Raw genomic sequence first — 7,388 nt, forward strand, 5'->3', positions numbered from 1 at the left:
TTTAATGCTCATCCTCTTTTAATCATGCACAAAGTCTGGAGGGCGCACTGATGTTTTGATGTTTGGTGACCTTGAGCAGAGAGGAAAAATCTCTTCGTCTGACATAAATGCAAAAATGAACCCAAAGCAAAATAACACTGCTTTCATCCTGCAGTTTCTGGAAGGCTGATGAGAAGCTGCAGTAAGTGACCCAGAGGAACCGTGTTGATTCAGTCAGAAGAATGAGAGCTTTAGATGAAATGGTCCAACAAGATAAACTGAGATCATCCCTGAAAACCTTCTGCCTCCCATTCATCATAAAAAATACAAAAATTGGTTGTATTTTGTGTACCGTTGCCTCTTTGTATCCTCTGCTGTTATTGATTATATATATATACACTCACCTAAAGGATTATTAGGAACACCTGTTCAATTTCTCATTAATGCAATTATCTAATCAACCAATCACATGGCAGTTGCTTCAATGCATTTAGGGGTGTGGTCCTGGTCAAGACAATCTCCTGAACTCCAAACTGAATGTCAGAATGGGAAAGAAAGGTGATTTAAGCAATTTTGAGCGTGGCATGGTTGTTGGTGCCAGACGGGCCGGTCTGAGTATTTCACAATCTGCTCAGTTACTGGGATTTTCACGCACAACCATTTCTAGGGTTTACAAAGAATGGTGTGAAAAGGGAAAAACATCCAGTATGCGGCAGTCCTGTGGGCGAAAATGCCTTGTTGATGCTAGAGGTCAGAGGAGAATGGACCGACTGATTCAAGCTGATAGAAGAGCAACTTTGACTGAAATAACCACTCGTTACAATCGAGGTATGCAGCAAAGCATTTGTGAAGCCACAACACGCACAACCTTGAGGCGGATGGGCTACAACAGCAGAAGACCCCACCGGGTACCACTCATCTCCACTACAAATAAGAAAAAGAGGCTACAATTTGCACGAGCTCACCAAAATTAGACGGTTGAAGACTGGAAAAATGTTGCCTGGTCTGATGAGTCTCGATTTCTGTTGAGACATTCAGATGGTAGAGTCAGAATTTGGCGTAAACAGAATGAGAACATGTATCCATCATGCCTTGTTACCACTGTGCAGGCTGGTGGTGGTGGTGTAATGGTGTGGGGGATGTTTTCTTGGCACACTTTAGGCCCCTTAGTGCCAATTGGGCATCACGGCCTACCTGAGCATTGTTTCTGACCATGTCCATCCCTTTATGACCACCATGTACCCATCCTCTGATGGCTACTTCCAGCAGGATAATGCACCATGTCACAAAGCTCGAATCATTTCAAATTGGTTTCTTGAACATGACAATGAGTTCACTGTACTAAAATGGCCCCCACAGTCACCAGATCTCAACCCAATAGAGCATCTTTGGGATGTGGTGGAACGGGAGATTCGTGCCCTGGATGTGCATCCCACAAATCTCCATCAACTGCAAGATGCTATCCTATCAATATGGGCCAACATTTCTAAAGAATGCTTTCAGCACCTTGTTGAATCAATGCCACGTAGAATTAAGGCAGTTCTGAAGGCGAAAGTGGGTCAAACACAGTATTAGTATGGTGTTCCTAATAATCCTTTAGGCGAGTGTATATATATATATATAGCCTTTTTGGTTTTCTGGTGTTCAGTCCTACTAGCATGTCTGCACTGTGTTCATTTTGTTTGTCAGACAGTCCTTTTGGAAACGCTGCAAAAAATGCTCTCCGTAGGGAAGGAGGGTTCTGCTGCTGACAAACAAAGCCACCTCAGATTTAATAAGCTGTATAATTTTGTCAGTTTTGTCAATCTCTCGTTTCTCTGTTCTCCTGTCTCCTCAGCTCGGGTTTCAGCAGCACTGAAATCGACACCAAAATTAAAACAAAACACTGAAGCGCAAATGAATTAGTGATCGCCGCTGAAAGGATGATCTGAACTTCACAGGACAATGGCGGGTCATGAATGGCTACTGAATGTGTATTAATCCGTAAACATATGCGGTGGATATATAGCCAGTGCGTGAATTATGAAGAATCTTTCAAGAAGGTTTTCTTTTTTTTTAAGGTATATGTTTTGGTCATTTTTACCTTTAATGTATTGCAGTCAATCAAGGTTTATGTCGCACTCAATGTGTCCCAGATAGCACACATATGTCTGCTAGACGTCTGTTAAAGATCGGCTGATCTAGAAAGCATCTGCTGTGTACAAACATCTGACAGACATTTGTAAGATGTCAGTTTTACATACATTCTAAATCATAAACATCTTAAAGACATCTATTTGATATGAAACGTCCTATAGACGTATAGATGAGCAAACACTCTAAAAATGAGTCTTCCAGATGTAAAAGATGTTAAATAGACGTCTCCATGATGTACGTATGCTATCAGGGGTCAGTCAGCTAAACGCCAGTTATCTAAAAGATTCATGAACATAACTTAAGGTTATTGCAATTTATTTAAACTAGTGGTTGCAACAGGTAAACCATGAGAAAAACTTTTATTGTTGTTTGTAAACACTGAAGTAAAATTGGCAGCAACTTCTGGTTCATGCGGACTTTAAAAATGTACGTGATATTGTGCTCTTATTATATCTGATAAAAAAAATAGTATCTTTGACCAAGACGTAGCCTACAAATGTCGACTCGACCGTTTTCTCAATGGCTCTGGAAGGAACGATACAAATGCCGTACTGTTGCTGCACGTGGTTTATTTGTGCTAGCAGTTGTAACTGGTAAAACTTAAATAAAAGCTATAAAAATAGTAAATTTGGAAGAAAAAAAACTTGTATATGTACACATCTGTACCCAGATTATATATGTTACAACTTTGTATGTTTAACCATGACAGAGACATTCTAAAATATAAAAAACCACGCTTAATGTGGGTTAATGCATTAAAACAGTGTTTTAAATGACCAAACTCAGTAAACATATTAATAAAGCATACTATGTACAGACAAGAAGATGAGTTCAGAATAGTTATCCGTAAGCGTTTTTCTCCCAAAAGCAGTGCTTTGTGGGACCCCTGAACAGCATATTTACTCGGGTTCCCTTCGGTGAAAATCGTGGTGGTGGTGGTGGGGTCTCCCCCTTGTTTGAAATTGCCCCTCTAACACTGGGCCCTTAGAATCGTCCTAACATCCCCCCCTTACAGCGCCCCTGCCCATAAGGAAAACACTTAATGTGGCTTAATGCATTTAAACAGTGTTTTTAAAAATGCCAAACTCAATAAACATTATTAATTAATCATACTATGTACAGACAGGCAGATATGAGCCCATAATACGAATGCAACGTGTTTATCCGTGAAGTGTTTTCCTCCCATAACGCTTAGCATGGCTTATTGCAATAAAACAGTGTTTTTAAAAATACCAAACTTAAACGTTACTAATAAATCATAGTTAATAAATAATTTAGCCATGTTAAGCATTTTCCTTAACGTGCAATTGCACACATTGCCTTCGCATTCTGGGCTCATCTTGTCTGTACATAGTATGTTTTATTAATAATGTGTTTACTGAGTTTGGTCTTTTAATGAATTAAGCCACGCTAAGCGTTTTAGAGTGTCCCATCACGATGTACAAAACAAGGCCAAATTTGTCCTACCTAACCACTGTTACGGTTTTAATTTCAATCTAAGATATTGTTCCTATGTGGTTCAGTCCATGAGAACATGAAACGAAACACTTAACCAACACGTGCTGTGACATCATCAGTTATCTGCTGCTAACAGTGTCACATGACTATATCTGATTTAATCTCTGTGCTCCTTCTTCACACTATGTCAGCTGGGCATCAGGCGATACCACCCAAGAACGGACTCGTCTGTCAAAACAGTCCTCAAGACAAAGTGTGAACCTAACAAAGCCCAGGGTTGGCTGGTCATTGAGCAACCAAATATCCTGAATCGCACGCAATGTGACCTGAACAGATGCGCTATGATCCATTCTGTGAGTAGCTGTTAAAATGTTTCAGTATTAGTCTTTTCTCATTTATATCTTGGCTGCTGCTGTCTGAAGTCAGTTCAGGTTTATTTTGAGTACATGAAATGTGAAGTAAAGGTACAAAAATAGCCCAAATGAGTATATACACAACTATATCCAAGAACATTTATGGTTCACTTTGACAGTACAGTATCTTGGCTTCAGGTTCAGCTGTTTCAACATCAGAGAATGGCACAAAATCTGGACGCTGCCGGAGAAGAGGGAGGCACGGAATCTTCCGGTAGCTTTGGGATGCCATCCAGAACTTGGAGTTTTGGCAAACAAGAGAACACACTGCAGAGGAAACGAATCTCAAGGTTAGATTAGACAGACTTAGACATTATTCTCTCGGCTCTCTTTGAACCCTTGGAAAGATCTAGTACATTTGTCAGCTCTTTTTTTTTGTAAATTATGATTATTATCTTCTGCCATTGCTATTATAGTCATAGTGTGATTTTGGAGACAGACGCTGTATGGCTTTTTAGATTAATTAAAAGCTGTAATTAGCTGATTAGTTTTAATCAGTCTGCTTTTTGACAGCAAGTTATTAAAAGCTCAATGGTGTTCTTTTATATACCCTTGTGAAAAACGTTCACTCAACTGCATTGAATGAGCACTTGTAGTACACTTCAAATCTTAAAAGTATATTTTTTAAAAACTACTTGCAGATAATATAATATTAATTAAATAAAAGGTCACTTAAGTGTACATAGAGAACACTTCAATGTCTGTTTCTTTACAAACGTGTAGTTCACCCAAAAATTAAAAATCTATCATCATGCACTCACCCTTAAGCTGTTCCAAACCTGTTCGGGTTACGTTACTGTATGAAACAAAATATATTCCTTTATTATCAATAACTAATTATTGGTAGCCATTGACTTCCATAGTATGGTTACCAACATTTTTCAAAATATCTTATTTTGTGTTCAACAGAAGAAAATTCATACAGGTTTGGAACAGTACAACACAACAGAAGAAATTACATAGAAAGATGTACTTAAAGTCCTACTTAATTTGGGTCAAAAAACAGTTCCTCTAATTGCATTTAATATAAATGTAAATTATAATGCATTTTATTTTAATTGCTAATAACATGCAATCAAGTGTCTGAAAGGATTACATTCGGTTTGCTCTTAAATTTGTTATTTTTTACAAATATATGTTTTGTAATAACTACTATTTTTAAAAGCACATACTTTTTTTTCAAAAGGATATAACTTGAAGAAACATCATTTATCTCTGTATTCCTCTCACCGTGAGCGGTAGTCCTCCAGAAACTGGCAGGGGTTGCGTTTGAGGGTCAGAGATCGGAGCGGCGTGCTCCTCAGCAGGGACAGCTCGCCCAGAGAGGAAATACTGTTTTCAGACAGGCACAAGTGCTGGATCTCAGGAACCTTTGGCAGCTGACGAATGGACGTCAAGTTGTTCCGGTGAAGATTCAGGATTTTACATCTATAACAAATGCACATTCTCAATCAAGATTTGCTAGTGATTGTAATATGTCACAATGTTCATATTCACTGAACTCATCTGAAATTGTATTATTGTCTAGATGACAAAACAGTAAAGCAAGCAGGATTCATGTCTAATTATCTAGTGTCCAAATAGCCACTGTAATTTACTAAGAAAATTATTTTCATATTTATTTTTAGCAAGAAAAAAAAGGATAACATTCCAGAAACTGTCTTGAATATCTGAAGGACAATTAAATAATAATAAATTAAAACATTTAGCATTTTTCCCCACAAAACCTCACAGAATTTCAAATTATTAGAAAATTTGCAATGCAAATTTAACCATCTATCAGTAAGACTCATATTCAGATAAAATGATGTGATTAAGGCTGTTTTTAATGCTGAGTTTGATGCTAATACATAATTAAAATAAACGTGTCATATGAGATTACAGCATGAAGCTAAAGTTGCACTACATGTATTTTTACACAGACATACACATACTGTTACAAAACAACCAATGCAATATAATAGGACAGCCTCCATGGAAAGATCAAGAGGGAGTTTGTGTTATGGTCCACAGACCACAAACCAAATTTCTATCTAAACTCACTTACAGTGTCAGCAGCGTTTAGAGTGATGTTCATGTTCACTCAAATGAGAACATGTTTCAGCTGTTATAGTGTAGAGGTTAGTTTGGCACCTTGGCAGTCTGACAGAGCTGAGATCTCTCAGTGCGTTATCCACCAGCTGCAGACGCTCCACCCGGATCAGTCTCCTCAGGATGCGGATGAAGTTCTCCAGCTGGTACAGATCTCCCAAGTCCTGATAAGACAAGTTCAGCACCTGTGGTCACAGAGACAGAACCGTAAACACAATACGAAGATAACCAGCTGGTCGCTGGAATGATATCTAGATAGTTTAGGGTCTGTAAGATTTTTTTGTGTTTTTGAAAGGCTTTTATGCTCACCAAGTCTTCATTTATGTGTTATGTGTTAAAAAATACAGTAAAAACAGGAATATTGTGAAATATTATTACAACTTAAAAATAACTGTTTTTGAATATGAATATTTAAATTAATATATTTAAAAAAGTCATTTATTCCTGTGATGCAAAGCTGAATTTCCAGCATCACTACTCCAGTCTTCAGTGTCACATGATGCTTCAGAAATCATTCTAATATGCTGATTTGCTGCTCAATAAATATTTCTGATTAGTATCAATGTTGAAAATAATTGTGCTGCTTCATATTTTTGTGGATATACGTGATACATTTATTTAGGATTTTTTGATGAATAAAAAAACATCATTTCTTTTTAATGTAACTCTTTTGTAAGATTTTAAATGCCTTTACTGTCACTTTTGACCAGTTTGATCCTTGCTGAATAAAAGTATTTATTACTTTAAAACATCAGACAGACAGATGATAAACAGACAGACAGACAGACAGATAGATACAGTAGATAGATAGTTTGTTGTCTCACCACACAGTTCTCCCAGTTCTCCTGGAGTCTCTCTTCCCATTTCTGTCCTTCATCTTCCCTCCTCTTCCTCCTTCCTCCTCTGAGAAATATGTCTTCACTTGTAACAGACAGCTCGTCTTCTGCAGGCCCTGTTTGACGATTGATGTGTGTTCTGTGATTGCTTTATGGTAACACTGAAAAAAATATATAAAAGGAGGGTGACCGAATGACCTCTCACCCTCTCTGACCCTGGGGCAGGCGAGCTGGTCTCCACGCACATCATGCTCCTCTAGCCAGTGCCACGAGGCAAACCTGAACCGACTGGATGGCAACTGCATGGAACAAACACAATGACAGCATTCAGTGTTCGTATAGACACGTGAGCTGTCAATCAAACCACACACGACACTTCATGACTTTGAATTGACTTACTGGAGTGGCAACAATGCCAGAGTCTGGAGTCAGTTCCACAGAGAAAGGAGTGTGTGTGTCGCTTAACTCAGAGTAG

Source organism: Barbus barbus (assembly GCF_936440315.1).
Source record: "Barbus barbus genome assembly, chromosome: 22".
Taxonomy (NCBI): Eukaryota; Metazoa; Chordata; class Actinopteri; order Cypriniformes; family Cyprinidae; genus Barbus; species Barbus barbus.